At 39.7% G+C, this 17,041-nt stretch overlaps 1 long non-coding RNA gene across 5 annotated transcripts in view; it reads left to right on the top strand.

Annotated features, from left to right (window-relative positions):
* The window catches only part of LOC145714898 (uncharacterized), a 516,405-nt gene that overhangs the window by 231,848 nt on the left and 267,516 nt on the right, over positions 1-17,041 (top strand). For all 5 annotated transcript variants that reach the window (XR_014137034.1, XR_014137036.1, XR_014137037.1 and 2 more), the window contains one exon: positions 10,630-10,700. This is a non-coding gene — a long non-coding RNA (uncharacterized LOC145714898). The remainder of the gene's footprint in view (positions 1-10,629; positions 10,701-17,041) is intronic.

Genomic DNA, 17,041 nt, shown 5'->3' with positions numbered 1-17,041 from the left:
AGTAGACTGGTACTCATGGTCTCAACTGGAAAAAGATGTCAAAGATGCCCCCACTCTTTCCACCCACCTACAAAATGAGAGATGAAGGTTATCACATAGGTAATCTCCATAATATAAAGAAGGTGAAATTTCTCTGCTATTAAACTTTAAAGGAACAATTAATCCCCATGGTATTAAAACTGACCAAGGCCATAAAAAAAAGGAATACTTGTATTAAATATTATAAAGGTAGATTAACTGTGATATTAAAATGTGACAGATCAGAAAATAGGAGGGTCATATGCATATATGTCATCTCAATTGCATAAATATTAATGCAGACTTTCTTTAAGTGAACATTTAAACTAGCCATATATTAAGAAGTAATACCCAATGATGAAATAGCATCTATTTTAGGAATACTGGAATGATTCAATATTAGGAAATCTATTAATGTAATTCATGACATTATTAAGTTAACTGAAAAAAATAACTTTACTGCTTCAAGAAGTGCCAAAAATAATTTTATAGAATCCAACAATTATTTCAGATTAAAAGTTCTAAGCAAAATAGAAATGAGAGTAATAAAAATAAATTCAACCAAATATATCTTGATGCTTAAAGAGACATTCCATTAGAGTCAATAAGAAAGAAGGGTGCTCCACAAGAATAAACTTAAAATAGATTAAAGACTTAAATGTGAGACCTGAAACCATAAAAATCCTTGAAGAAAGCACAGGCAGTAATTTCTCTGACACCAGCTGTAGCAACATTTTTCTAGATACGATTCCTGAGGCAAGGGAAACAAAAGCAAACATAAACTACTGGGACTACATCGAAATAAAAGGCTTCTGCACAGTGAAGGAAAAATCAACAAAACTATAAAGCAACGTACAGAACGGGAGAACATATTTGCAAATGATATATCCAGTAAAGGGTTGGTATCCAAAATACATAAAGAACTTACACAGCTCAACACCCAGAGGATGAATAATCCAATTAAAAGTGGGCAGAAGACATGAACAGACATTTCTTCAAAGAAGACATCCAGATGGCTAACAGATACATGAAACAATGCTCATCATCACTCATCATCAGGGAAATACAAATCAAAACCACATCGAGATACCACTGCACCCCTGTCAGAATAGCCAAAATTAACAACACGGGAAACAACAGATGTTGTCAAGGATGTGGAGAGAAAGGAACATTCATGCACTGTTGTTGATAATGCAAACTGATGCAGCCGCTTTGGAAAACAATGTGGAGATTCCTTAAAAAGTTAAAAATAGAACTGCCTTACAATCCAGTAATTGCACTGGTAGGTATTTGCCCAAACAATACAAAAATACAGTTCAGAGAAGTACATGCATCCCAGTGTTTATGGCAGCACTATCTACAATAGCCAACTTATGGAAATGGCCCAAGTGTCCGTGGACTGATGAATAAATAAGGAAAATGTGGTATACATACAATGGAATATTACTCTGCCATAAAAAATAACGAAATCTCACCATTTGCAACAACATGGATAGAGCTAGAGGGTATCACGCTGAGATAAGTCAAGAAAGACAAATACCATATGATTTCAACCGTTTGTGCAATTTAAGAAACAAAACAAATGAGGTAAACCAGGAAACAGACTCTTAACTCTAGAAAACAAACTGATGGTTACCAGAGGGGAGGAGGGTGGGTGACGGGTTAAATAATGGTGGGGATTAAGGAGTGCACTTGTCATGATGAGTATTGGGTGTTATAGGGAAGTATTGAATCACTGTATTGTACACCTGAAACTAATATTACAGTGTCTGTTAACTAACTGGGATTAAAATAGAAACTTAAAAAGGGAAAGAGAGCAGGGTGCCTGCTGTCATTTTTCTTATCAATCCCAGTGTGGAGGAACTAGCCACTACAATTATTTAAAATTTTAGAAATCAAAATTAGCCCTGTATGAAGATGGGAAAGCCAAAATAATAATGATTAATAATAATAATAATAATAATAATAACAACAATAACTAGTGGAAAACATAAGCATGGTAAATACAGTGGCCTTTTAGAACATAGGCATAGACATGTAAGTAGCTTTCTTGTAGTTAAGCCATATTGAATTTAAAACAGAATTAACAATTTAATTTATAATAGCACAAACTGTTATAAACACTCAAGAACATCATTCCCATACCTTTTCCTGAGGACATACCAGGGAACAGTCTTCGGACGGCGGAAATAACTAGAGACATCACCATAAGAATAGCCTTGGCCATTAATTATAGGTACCTGGTAAAAATAAGACAAAACGTAGGTTAAAGCAAAGAGAATGAATGCAGTTGCCATATATTCTGATGCTATGGATGTAGTGTAGTGATTGAAAATGAGAGAGAATGGCATAGCATATGCCAAAAATGGAAGTGTTTTTAGCAATAATCAGTCTTAGTACCATTTTACTGATACTGTTGTGTTTGTACTGTGGAATAGGGTGGCTGAATAATGGTGAGATACTTTAATTCTATCATCCTTTGTTCTTGAGAATGAATATTCTCAAGGTGGAACAAAGACGTGATCTGCAAGAGATTAAAAACCTTGCACTCCTAAATTTGCATTGGAAATATGAGTATGAACTCTCAGGTTGCATATGTACTTTTCAACCATGTTGAAAATTCTTAGAAACAGTGACCAAAGTGACAATGGCATTGCTAGGACCCAGATTTTAGTTTTGATATAGCATTTCCTATTTTCAGAAGTTTGAGTTTCTTGGAGAAATGACTGATTCTTGTTCAGGGGCAGAGGCTGCCGAAGATGAGACTAGAACATGAGGACAAATCAGAGCAATGAAAGTTATCAGAATCTAGTAGGGTTACATCAAAAGGACTCAGTGGCCAACTGGATGGAACCTATACCTGCTAAGGCTGAGCCAATTTGAGCTCCACCTAGGGTAAGATTTGCAATGGATTGAAACCCATCAATATATTTATATCCATGATTTTATAAAGACATTCAAAAATAAAACGAGTGGGTTACATTGTGAAGATGATATGTAGCCGGTTACCTTGAAAATCTAACATATATCTTGCTTTTTGTATGTAAGCAGCAGAGTGTTAACTGAGAATTATACAGTTAGGACAGTTAAATGAACAAATAAAACAATCAAATTAGAACATCACCATTTTGTAGCCCTCAGCGAATTAATGGATATAGGCATTGAACACTCAATGCTGATGACATAAAAAAAGGCAAAAACCAGAAAACATGTACCTCCTGATGAAAAATAGTTGAATTCTAACTATGGTCTTGCCCAATGAATGAAATCTGATTTTCATCAAACCCCTGCATTCAGCTGATGATTATCAGGAAATGTGGGGAACTCAGAAACCTGGTTAAGCACAACATAAACATGCAGTAAGTAATGCTCAGACTGTGTAAGCCAGTGTTTGCAACAGGTAACTTGTAGTGGAAAACAGGGATGGAATAAGCAAGATGAAAATTTGAAAACACACAAACCAAATACTGACCAGCCTGCTCCCCTACACCAGCTGCATTCCAGCAAAGGAGAGGACTTAACAACCAGCATGCAATGTACCTGACATCTCCAAGTGTCTGCAACCTTACCTTGGTGCCTGTTCGTGTAGCTTCTCACGTTCCTTTCTCCTTTGAATCTCTAGAAGGAGAGAGGTTAGTAAATGTGACCCTGTGAGATGGTTGACAGTTACTCTCAACTTGTGAGAGGTGGCATTAGGATAGACAAAGAATTTGGCCCAGGATGGACTGGAGGAATTTTTCCAAGGAATGAATCCCTTTGAAGATCCGTGTTGCCATCAAAGACGTGAGAAGACCAGTAGAGTACACAGTATGATGAGAAAATGGAACAGGAACACCACTGTATTTCTTTTCTATCCTTTGCTTTTCTAAATATCAGGAACATGGGCGCCTGGGTGGCTCAGTCAGACCTGACTTCAGCTCAGGTCATGATCTCATGGTTCGTGAGTTCGAGCCCCATGCCAGGCTCTGTGCTGACAGCTCAGAGCCTTGAGCCTGCTTTGAATTCTATGTCTATTTTTCTCTGTGCCCCTCTCCCACTTGCTCTCTGTCTCTCTTTCTCTCTCAAAACTGAATAAATTTAAAAAAAAAAAATACCAAAAACATAAGGGAAAGAAGTTAGAGAGAAATAAAATCATTCAAGATCTTCTAAGTGAGGTGGGCTGCCCAGAGAGCCCACGTGACATCTGCCTCCCCATCCTTGGAGACTGAAAGCTGGAACACCAGATTCCAACTCACTCACTTTTTCATTTTCTGCGAGGTCTGTAAGCATGGCTTGAGTGGCACCACTGAGCTTGGCTGGAAGGAGAACCCAGCAGACTCTGTGATGGATGTAAAGGCTTCAGGTTTTAACCTGAAGTCAGAGATCAGCCAGATGCCTGAATGTAGTGTCTTCCTGGGGTAAATCGATCCCTTACAGAAAAGTCAGAAGAGCCGAATTCTGCCAGGCAAAGAATGGCACGTCCCCAGAAGAGTCCAAACCAACCCTCCTCAAATCCAGGGGTTCGGGACAGCTGAACCCCTGTGTGTTTACATCACATTCTATAGCAAAAACAAGGGAAACTGTTGAGAAGCATTTGTTCGTGACATCGCAGTAAAAGTAACATCTTAGCACAGGGCCAAGCCATCACAAACATGGTTAAGACGGAACAGTAAACCAAGGACTTTTGAAAATGTAGGAAGCTTTAAAGTCTGAAGGAAAGTACCGTAAGATGCTGGAAAAAAAAAAAATGTGACAGTGTTGTGCATTCACAAAATATTGGTAAACTTGTTGTTTCTGGTAATTTTGGAAGTGAGAAAATGTACCTAATAAGTTGTTGCACTGGAACAGACATCATCGTGCAAGTTGCTGGTGATGTCACCTGGCCCCTCCTAGCTGCGTGTGGTAAGGCATTGATGTAGAAAAAGCAAGTCAATCTGGAGACAGTATTTAGAGAAATTATAGAGTCTGAGAAGCACAGCCTTGGAAAACAAACGTGTGTCTTAACACCGGCCTGTTTAGTGAGAAAGTAATTCCCAAAGTGAGTTAAAAGCCTGGGGAAAAGATCAACTCCAGCACAGTACCAGAAGTCAGTCTCGGGATCAACATGAAATCAACTGCATTGTAGTCTGGCCCCGGGCTAGGAATCCTGCAGTGGTTAAGATAGGGCCTCACAACACCTCTCAGCTGGGAGGAACGGCTGACAGCGTGAGGGCCTTGTTCCCTCACAGCCTTCCATACTCGGGGAAGTAGCGACCGAGTAGAGGAGGCCTCTGTCTCGTGGCTGTAGGTTTCTACCTGGGAGGAGTCTAGGAGGCCTCTGTCTCATGCTTGTAGAGGCCGATCCGTTACCTCTTTGCCTTGCATCTTCAGATCAAGAGGAGCTACATCCAAGTAAAGCCACCTGCACCAGGAGATGATTTAGGAGACGCAGTCTTCTAATTTAAGCCTGACCCTGATGCTGGAATGGCGTCAGGTTTCGGCATCTTGCAAGAGAAGTGAATGTTTGGAAACCAGGTATTGGATGCTGGTCACAAGTCTCCAGACAGCTCCCACTGAACCGCATCTTGTATGCATGCTCTTGTGGGGCCCCCTGCTCCTTGAATTTGGGCTGTCTCCCTGACTTTATTGGTCACGTGATGCTGTGGCCCTCCGTGCCTGAGTCTCAGGGAGGTGTGGAAGCCTTTACTTTTGTGATTTCACAATCCTTGAGCCACTCTGCAAGAAGTCCAGCTTGCCTGCTGACGAGACCACAGGGAGACCTTGAGACTCACTCAGGAAGAGGCTCTGAGGCTATATGGGAATCCCAGATGTGTGGACATGCCTGCAGAGATCAGTCTTGTAAGGATCTGTGACAGGCTGCCAGAAATATAACTAAACCATCATAAATGTCCAATCCAGTCACGCTCTTTCAGATAATATTAGGTGAGCCCAGCTCACCCACAGAATCGTCAGCGATAATAAAATCATCATTTTAATAAATTCCCGAGTGTTAAGATAGATTGTAACATACAGTGAAAAGGCAATACTTACGTTGACTATAATCCCAACCCAATTATGTAATATTAATCTCAGGCACCACCATATCGGTTTGTAAGTTTGCAACAGATGCTGTTCCTCTGAGAAATGAGTCTTTTTCTTCGGGCAGGAAAAGCATACGTATCAATAGTGTGCTGAGCCTAACATGACTCCCCATAGAGAAGAAGTGACTTCCTTCTGTGCCTTTATAATTCTCTCACTTTATATGTAGCTAGGTAGGTAGGCAGGCAAACAGGCAGATAAAGATAGGTGGGTGGATAGCAGATCTGTCGAGATCGCAGTGATCTGTGTAGGCCTGGCATACTCATGTTTTAAAAAATTTCTGGGGGTGCCTGGGTGGCTCAGTCGGTTAAGCGTCCAACTTTGGCTCAGGTCATGATCTCACGGTTTGTGAGTTCAGGCTCTGCATCAGGTTCTGTGCTGACAGCTTAGACCCTGGAGCCTGCTTCTGATTGTCTGTCTCCCTCTCTCTTCCCCTCCCTGACTTGTACTGTGTCTCTCTGTCTCTCTCTCTCTCTCTCTCTCTCTCTCTCAAAAGTAAACATTAATTTTGTTTTTTAAATTTCTGTATCCCCACTGTGTAACACCTAATAGGTACTGAACAACTGTTGTTGATTGAATGAATAAACTTTGCTTGCAGAATTGTTTAGAACCCTTGGGTGAATTTTGTAAAGAAGAAACATGAAGCCTACATTGTAGAATCACTCACTAACAAAAATGTGTAGTAAGTGTATTAAATATATCCCATCCATCCAACTTTTATATTTAATTATTGAAATCAGTTAGTTTTAAACATCCCTTTTAGTTGGTTTTTGGAAGAAAATTCTGGAATGTGGGAACCATGAATTTTCTTAACATCTTCTGCAGCCAAAGTGCTGACTGCTGATTTGTTCTCCTCTTCCTGTGCCCTGGCCAGCTACAATTTATTGCATAAGAAATAATAAAGTTATTCCTTATAACATTGAAATATTTCAGTAACAAATTACAAGAAATAACAAAAAGGATGCACTAAACATCATGTTGTTGCCTCTGACTTTTTAGCATTTGCAAAAGTTAAAAATCCAACATTTTCCACCTAAGCAGGATCATCATTAAAAAATAACCGGGGTGTCTGGGTGGCTCAGTCATTAAGTGTACCACTTTGGCTCAGGTCATGGTCTTGTAGTCTGTGGGTTCGAGGCTCATGACAGCTCAGAGCCTGGGATCTGCTTCAGATTCTGTCTCTCTCTCTCTCTCTCTCTCTCCCCCTCCCCCTCTCCCCCTCTCCCCCCCCCCACTTGTGCCCTATCTCTCTCTATCCCTCAAAAGTAAACGTTAAAAACTTTTTTTTTAATAACCCAAAATAGGGGCGATTGGCTGTCTCTGTCAGTTGAGCATGCAACTCTTGATCTCAGGGTCATGAGTTCAAGCCCCACATTGGGCTTGGAACCTACTTTAAAAACGTGGGAAATTATTAGTCCCATAAATAAATATGCTTGTATAGATATATGGTAAGTATCCAGATTGTAGTTCTGTCTCAGTTAAATTTCATCAGCATACTGTGTCATTCGCCAAGGTCTCACTTCTGTGTTTATGGATCCTCGGACATAAAAGAGTTTTAGTCCCCAAGGAGGATTCAAAATATAAATCAAGCAAAAACACTGATCCTTTGACTCACAGAACCTCAGGGTATAGGAGCATTGGAAGGGGTGTTGGGAAATTTTCTAGATTGAATTTGTGGCCTGTTTGGGGGCTCCCGTTACATCCGTATTACATGGGCACCCAGCTGTGTTTGAGCAGTTTTAGGAATTAGGACCTTCAAAGTCCTACAAAACTGTCATTCTCAGGGGCTAAAAAAAGAAAGCTGTCTACAAAAATATGAATAATTGGCATTTGGAAAAGAATATCTTGCCTTACAGTTTTCAGGCATGAGTACATCAGGAAATAAATTGTGCACACTTCTTGTCAATTCGTGTGACTTGTTTTTTCAAATTAAATTATTTGAAGTTCCTAATGGCTACAACAGTATTAATCCAACACCAGTAAGGGAGTTTTTCTGGTATTTGGATAAGTTGAAGAGACCACTCAAACAGGGAAATGATTGATAACTTAGTAAATTCTCTATAGACTAGTCAGCTGAAAACCACACTAAAAAACAGACTCTAAAGATGGAAAATAAGAAAAGTCAATGTTACATCAAAGATAGAAAGTCACCATGCCCTTCACTTATAAAGACAATGAATGTGAACTTCAAACTGTTGCATAAAGATACTTCAAGGCTTTTGGGGATAAAGAAAGGATTTGAAGGTCTTAATAAAATACAAATACCATAAGCATGTTGTCATCTGCAAACCTGAGAAGAGATTAAATCTTTACAAGTGTTTTTCATTAAAAACAAAACAAAACAAGAACTTTGTGCATCTCTGTCCCCATCTTGATATATACCTTTCTTAGCCCAGAGGCAGGCGTATACCATGTACTCAGGGAAATATTTGCTGAAAGACAGGGTGAAAATGGGAATTTTCCTAGTGGCATCCTGAATATAGATAAAATGAATATAATATAATAAATAATTGAACTGAATTAAAGAGGTTGCCCATAGTAATCGCTTTACATTTTTGGAAATGATGGTCTTTGTTGGAATATTCTAATCAGTGTTCCTAAGAAGGCAAATTGGGGGAAAAAATTGGAATTAAGGATATGTACTATCATAGACTTATTTTTTGCAGTTTTATGCTACTAAGCTACAATACCTATTTGGTTTTCAAATATAATTGGAGACATTTGAAAATCATACTATGCTCTTGAATATTGAATAACCTTCTGACTAAGTAGATTCAGAAGTTGAGCTTATGTGGATAAGGTGAGAGCCGTGACCTTCAGTTGTGGGTGAGGTATTAGGCGTGGAATATTCTACGGTGTGGGGAAGACACTCAAGCAAGGTGCGGTGTTGTGTCCAGTGCTGTGATCATTCTGAATCTTCCGGCCAGCTTTGAAAGTGTTTATGTAAAACTTATATAAGTTATCCCGTTATAAATTCATCTCTTGGTCTCTTGGTTATTTCCTGTTATTTCAGTGTTCAGACAAGATGAAATTCAATCACTTAAAAAGAAATTTACAACCGGGCCAGTGCACAAACCCCAAATTCTGAAATTGCTTTTCTTCTTGGCTTCTGTGGAGAAATATGTCAAGCACATTCTTTCATGTAGGTCCAGAAGTATGATCAGGATGTTGGGATTGTTTTTGATCATTCTAGAGTCTGTAGAATTTTCCTCATATTAGCTGTGAGGTATGGATGCCACGTAGTCTGAGCTTCGTACACTGTCTAGCCAGGTAAGGAACAGGAGTTAGCCCTCGTCCAGGATACAAAAGAGCACAGTTAATTCAGTAGGATGCATGGCCAGTGAAACGATACTCGTAGAAGCTGCAATATTAGCATCACGCACAGTCTACAGAGGCATAGAGTCCTATAAATGTCTTTGAAGTGTCTTGTGAGTTGTGATAGTGGCCGATGGGAAGATTATGAAACCGTGTTCAGAAGAGAATGTAGCTGCATATCTATCAGTTCGGTGCATCACGTGCTGTAACTGTGTCGTTGGAGCATCCCGGATTTGACTGGCATCCTTGAACTTAGTATTTGTACCTGGAACACAGCAGCCCAGGCTGTTCCCCAGCCCTCTTCTAAAGTAGTTGAATTTGTAACTCCTGGCAAAAATATGGGTTCGGGATAGCACAGACACCTTGAAAAATTCGTCCTGGATGACTGCACCCACATCCTCCATTTCAGGCCTCACTTTGGGGCCTCACTTTGCTTGCTTCGTTAAATCAAGGAATATATACACACAGGAAGTTGAATTTTCCATTTGAACCTTTATTCCCAGCCCCAAACTGGAAACTTTCCAAATACCCATCAGTAGAAAAATAAATGATCTTATATTCATGGTTATATGCCATGGATAATTATAGCAAACACCTTAAAGGGACGCATACCATGGATGAATCTTATCAGTCTGATAATAAGCACGGGAGGACGTAAAAACCTGCCTTCTGTGTGTCAATTAGACAGCAGGAACCTTCTGACTAAGTAGATTCAGAAGTTGAGCTTATGTGGATAAGGTGAGAGCCGTGACCTTCAGTTGTGGGTGAGGTATTAGGCGTGGAATATTCTACGGTGTGGGGGAGAGACTCAAGCAAGGTGCAGTGTTGTGTCCAGTGCTGTGATCATTCCGAATCTTCCGGCCAGCTGCACCTGTACCTCCCTGTCATCACATACCCCGGTCTGCCAGCACGAACCACAGGGAGCCCCATCTCTTCTGGGTACGCCCGGGAGCCCAATACCATCATACGCAGTCCCCTCGGAAGGAACCTTTGATGTGAATACATCAGTATCTGATGTATTGTAGTCCCGATGACCACCTGTTTAACCTGCTGTGTGTATCTGCCTTGTCAGCCTTGCTGATGCCTCTTAGAAGTCTATACAGGGACATGTCATTTATCCACAGCTGTTTCCAAGTTCAGTGTTTTGGATTATCTCACTCAACCTTTCCAAAACTGTTCTCTTATTATTATGAATAGTGCCATGCCAATGACTATGCTTCTTATATGTTTTCTTCCTAGGATTTATACAGCTGTAGAATATTGCCACCGAAGGCAAGTGAAGACATGATCTCCAAACCCAGCTTTTTCAGGTAAGGAAACTAATATTCAGAGAGGTTACAGCAACTATCCCGAAACACAGGGCTGTTTATGGTGAAAGGTATTGTTAAACGGCCAAAGGTATATTAATACCCTCATGTTCCTTCTTCCATTATAAGACTGCGGGGTTTTTCATGGGTCTGTTTTGTTAATCACATCTAAATTAGATTCTTTAAAGATTTTCATTAAGTTCAAATTATACCCAACTCACACTAATATTTTTCAGTGTCAAAATCTATAGAATATTTAAAAACATTCGAATTCGAACCTGCTTAAAACACACTTTTAAATGTCTTTTAAATATCTTAGAATTATGTTTTATGTGTTAGAAATTGTAGTCTTCATAAAGTGTTTTAGTCTGGTTTCTTATTTAGCACTTTTTTTAAAGTTTATTTATTTATTTATTTATTTATTTTTATTTATTTATTTTTGAGAGAGAGAGAGAGAGAGAGAGAGAGCAAGCGGACAGAGGAGGGGGAGAGAGAGGGACACACAGATTCTGAAGCAGGCTCCAGGCCCTGAGCTGTCAGCACAGAGCCCGGCGCAGGGCTTGAACCCACGGATCGTGAGATCATGATCTGAGCTGAAATCAAGAGTCAGACACTTAACCAAGTGAGCCACCCAGGAACCCCTCTTATTTTAATACTTTATCAGCGTCATTTTCCATAACACCAAATGTGTAAATTGTAAGTTAATGGTTGTCTTTCCATGGAAATAGCAAAACCTCATCTACTAATCTCTTTTGTGGGCCCTTGACAGTTCTTACTGCTATGAATGTTTCCTGACACGTAACTTGATTTGTTAAAACAGTTTCCTTTTGGCAAAGGTTCAGGAAGAAGGTTATTGCGATTAATATTTCGAGAATGAATAAAATGTTGTGCAAAAGACAGAGGAGTCAATAGACAAGGAGAGGCCTCTGGGCGAGTTCCACCTTGTCCCTGTATAGTCACAGCACTTCAGCAAGCTACTGAACCTTTGGAACTTCCCTTTTCTTATTAGGAAATGAGTGTAGTCACGCGTTTCTAACAGGAATGTTATTAGGACAGTTTGCAAATAAAATATTCTGTCCAGTGGTAAAATACAGCAAGTGCTCGATGAATGATGTGTAATATTTTCTTTATGGGTCTTCCAATATTGTTTTCCAAAGCATTATGATATTTTACTTTCCTAACATCCACCTGGGATACATCTCTTCGTAACATACTGGTTTATGTATTGGGCCTACATTTATACCTGAACTTTGCTCTGAGTTTGATTCCTCTAATTGTCTCTCTCGTTTTGTCCTTCTTAGATGAATCAAGTAGTTACTACATTACATTAAAAAAAAAAAAGTAATGGATAAAGAGACTATCTATCCTATTAATTGATTAAAACACCAGATAATATTGTCATGAATATGTATCCGACTTAGATGGCCCATGAGAATCCCTAGCTGGCACCCCATTTCTCTAAACATGTGAACGTATAATATTGCATCCTGGACATTCAGAATACAGAAAAAAAAGGCATTTAAACCACAGAGAATCTGAAGAGATATTTGGGGATTCTCTCCTTGCGTTTGAAGAAAACTGGAGATACTGTAATGTTTGGGGGGCATCGTACTGCTTCTGTTCTGAGACACTGAGGTCAGCCATGTGTAATGACAGTTTCGAGAACATGGCACTTTTAGGAGCCACGTTCAGGAGTTCAAGAGCATGGGTGATGCTGATGTGCTGCATGTGACTATATGCTATTTCAACTCAGAAACACCATTCCCGGTGATTCTTTTTTTTTAAAGATTTTATTTTTTTTCGGGAAGTTTTAGGTTCCTAACAAAATTGGGAGGGAGGTACAGAGGTTTCTCATATACCCCCTGCCCCTCACACGTACACAGTCTCCCCAGTTATCAGCATCACTTACCAGAATGGTACATTTTTTACTGAAGATGCATCATACTCCCCCCAACATCCACAGCTTACCATAGAGTTCACTCTTGGTGCTGTACATTCGGTGGTTTTGGACAAATGCACAGTGACACGTATGGCCCATTATGATGTCAAACAGACCAGTTTCACTGCCTTAGGAATACTCTCTGCTTCCCTATTCAACCCCCGACCCCCTAACCTGACGCTTTTGGGAAAAAAAATAATAAATGTTTTTCATTGAAAGTCACACGTGATAATGAAGTACAGAAGAAGAGAAGAATCAGAAAATTATCCATGCCCTTGACATTTTCAGAGTCTGTTAACACTCTCTTCTATCCTTTATAAATGCACAGGCTTGAGCACACAGGCTCCTGTTTTCACCTTGTATGGTCAGACCGATGCGTGCTTCTTGGAGCAACCTAACATTGGCTTTCCCACTGACCTCTAGTGCGTCAACTAATGTCTTAGGTGCAGAAAATATAAGGGCAAGCATTGTAATTGGTTTTCCTTGTTGTTACTCTTGGTTTATTTTCTTGTGGGAATGTAAGGAAAAATATATATTAGAGACGTGTGCATAGTGCAGTATCACACATAAATGGTCACTAATTTGACTTTTAAAATATGTGAGTAGTCTGTAATCCTTTTCATGGTCCGCTGAGACTGTTTTCTATTTTAATGTATCTGATGCAGTGTGCCCTTTTCACAGAGTCATTTTGTTTTGAAAAGATACAGAGAAGTTAGCACTTTGTGGCGTTACAAAGCTATGAAAACTCATGTCCGCAGTCAAATGAATAATTACATATCCTCCTAACTAAATGTGTAAAAGTACACCAATGTTTATGGTTTTAACTTGCAAGTAAGAAAAAGAAACTTTTCTGCCTCAGGATGCTCATGAGAACTGATTTTTGTGTTTTTGGCAGTGTCTTTTGGGTGGATGCATATTACTGTCATCTTTCTAAAGAATTAAATGCAAATTGGAAACTAAGGGAAGAGAAATAAAATGCCATAGAAATTGCAAAGGAAGATTTATCACTTGAATATTATGAACAGTGTTGCTCAACCTTGCGATCTCTGCAACCATGATTCTCAGACATCTAAGATTAACAGAATTGAGATTGGCTGGTAAATTTCAGACTCTAGAAAGCCTCAGATAAGATGATGTGAGCATGACTCATTAACATTAAATCAGTCACTGACTTAAAAATGTTTAAGTAGATTGTACAAAATAATATTTTATTAATGCTTTCCAGTGGGAAGGAGCAAGGAGGAAATAGAAAAATATGCAAGAAGAACTCCCTTGATCTTTTCAAGTAATATGGCATGCTCGCTGTAATTGTATTATTATTAATGTGCATGTATGAGACTGGGATCAAGAGCTAATTAGATGTTTGAAGATTCAGATGATCTGAAACTATGCCAATAATGAGAGGGAGAGGCAAACTCACCCAATTAAATGAGCAGCACGCCCTGAAACTTGGAGAAAATGCAGCAGTATTAAAACTGATTTTAGCATGGAGAACAGTGTTCCAAAATCCAGGAAAACATTAAGCCTTTGGAGGAGATACTGTATTTTCACAAGGTCTTCTATTTGGAAATCAACTTTACTGATCTGTGGTGCTCGTTCAGCTGTACTGATGGAAGAGAATGGCCAGTTGATTGGGAAAACAAGTTCAAAAGGGGTCCATGAGTTTTTAACTGAATGAAATATTTTTAAGCCACTATAATACAGCTCGGTTTTAACAACATTAATTTGTGCGCCTCATTTCAGCTTTACTGTGTTCTTAGGGAGATGGAAAGTTTGCAATTTGTAAATAGGCCCGATATGCCCATTATGTGATTGTGGGTCCATTTCAAGGGTAGATTTTAGAGATGGACTTAGTTGTTTCTGTGACCTTTATGGAGTATGTGGCATGTTAAAGGCAAGACATCAAACATTGGGGCCAGCCTTTGGCTGCAGGCGGTAGACGGCATAGGTCAATACTAGTGTTATACGTATGATGGCCCTAGGCCAGAAGATCTTTCTGTCCATTGGACAATATATTGCATGTGTCCCGTGTCCGTAGCTTTGTTTCTTCAAGTCGTTGTTTTCTCTAGCCTCTTGCACATTAAGGTCCACAAGAGACTTACTTGTAAAAAGGCTTGTGTGGGCTCTCACTCGGGCGGCCAGGGGTAGGAAGGTTGTGGGAAATGCCTCTCTGTTTCTTAAAGGTCATTTTTTAAAGTTGATTTGAATGTGCATTCAGAGCCCAGACTGTTGTCTTGAGTCATAAACAGGATGGGGTTCCATCCCTATTGTTTTTCTCTCTTCTCTTCCATTAGCAAGACCTTTTGGAGCTATAAGGTAGAAATATGCAGTTACTTTCCAGTACATTTTAGAAATCCCTCTGCACAGTTCACTCTGAGAACACTCACAGTGCATTGGAAATGAGCATTTTCCCCGAGTGGCGACTCACATTATAGTCTGGAGAAAATGTTGCAGGCACCCCCACTTTAAATTAATAAAAGGTGGCTGTGGTCCTGCCGAAGGCTCCATGTTGGCTTGCAACTAAGGATGTCAACTGGTTGATTTTTGTTTCTTATAAAGTGGCCAATATGTGGTTTGGAGCTGTGATGAAGGGAAATTTTTGTAAGAGTAAGAAACCATCCTTCTGCTTTGTAATAATCCAGGAATGTGTAAATACTCACAAGCCTAAGACATTGTAATATTATGCCTGAAAACAAATACTAAGAGGAGCATCCTGTCTCTGTTGCCTTCATCTAGTTTTCATGAATGTAGCCAGTGATGAAGGCAGTAAATTAATGTACAAAACCAGAGAAGAGGAAGGGAGCTGTGAGTTGACCATGATGGTGTATCCAGACATGACAGACCTGTAAAACCCGTAGCACGGCAACCCTGGACTTAGCCGGTACAAGTCCTCAGTTGGGCACACACCCTGTGCCATCAGTCCCATAAACATTGTGAGCACATGCTTGCTCACATAACTTACTCAGTTACTTACCGCCTTCAGTCATGTTATGACTTTTATGCAGTCTGTTCCATTTTTATTTTAGTTGTTGTTTCCCTTAAAGGTCCATGAATTTTGAGTCCTAATTTGGATGGTTTGCTTCCAGGATGGCTTCTCGGATGTTGTTTCCTTCCTTCCCTTCCTTCCCTCCCTACCCTTGCCTTCCTTCCCTCCCTACCCTTGCCTTCCTTCCCTCCCTACCCTTGCCTTCCTTCCCTTCCTTCCCTCCCTACCCTTCCTTCCCTTCCCTTCCCTTCCCTTCCCTTCCCTTCCCTTCCCTTCCCTTCCCTTCCCTTCCCTTCTTTTCCTCTCTTTCCTCCCTCCTGGGTTAGTTCACCCATTTTTCTCACCCAGACATTCTCTTCTTTATATGTAATACTTGTTTTCCTGAACTATATCTTCAAGTTATGTCACCAAGGAGACTGTATAGGACATAAATTTCATGAAGCCTGACTATATTTATGCTTTGCTTCGTCAGGCTTGATTAATAGTTTGACTTGGTTTGTATCATTTTTCCTAAGGACCCTGAGATGCTGCCTTTCTACAACCACACTCACATGTGAAATGTCTAAAGCCAATCTTAATCTCATTCATTTGTACATCATCTCTCCTGATTATATATTCTACTCTCTGTGAAGTTTATTTCTTGTTGATGTCCTGAAACTTCACAAGGATTTGAGTTCTCATGCATTCATGCTACCTTTGACCCAAAATCATGAGTTTAATGATATTATATTTTAAAAATAAGTTACTCCCTTTTGTTTTTTTTCTTTCTATAAGCTGGTCTGGTATGATAGAAGCTCTTGATTGAGCAACTAAATCCCTTATACCTCAAATGGTGTGTTTATTTTTTCGCTCTATTTTCTGCGACTTTCCTTTCTTTGACTACCGTCCTACCAAGGAATTATTTCCATTCTTATATTTTAAATTTCCAAGTATTCTTTCTGGCTTTCTCATTATTTAATGCCTTTTCATATAAGTCTAATTTTTGTTAATGGATGGAAAATGATTTGAAAATTATCGAGGGCTAGGTCAGTGTGTGTGTGTGTGTGTGTTAGGGAGAGAGAGAGAGAGCGCAAGAGAGAGAGAGACATTCTGTTCCCTAAATCATATGTTTCTTTTGAGATCAGTTCTATCTTTAAATTTTTTTAAATATTTATTTATTTTTGAGACAGAGACAGAGCATGAATGGGGGAAGGTCAGAGAGAGGGAGACACAGAATCCCAAGTAGGCTCCAGGCTCTGAGCTGTCAGCACAGAGCCTGACTCAGGGCTCGAACTCACAAACTGTGAGATCATGACCTGAGCTGAAGTCGGATGCTTAACTGACTGAGCCACCCAGGCACCCCAATTCTGTCTTTAATGTACAGTTTTTTGATTATCATTGATTTTGGAGAGAGAGTGTGCATAAGTGGGGGAGAGGGGC

This window comes from Panthera onca, chromosome Y (assembly GCF_046562875.1).
Source record: "Panthera onca isolate mPanOnc1 chromosome Y, mPanOnc1 haplotype 2, whole genome shotgun sequence".
In the NCBI taxonomy this organism is placed as follows: domain Eukaryota; kingdom Metazoa; phylum Chordata; class Mammalia; order Carnivora; family Felidae; genus Panthera; species Panthera onca.
This window is presented reverse-complemented; position numbering and strand designations above follow the sequence as displayed.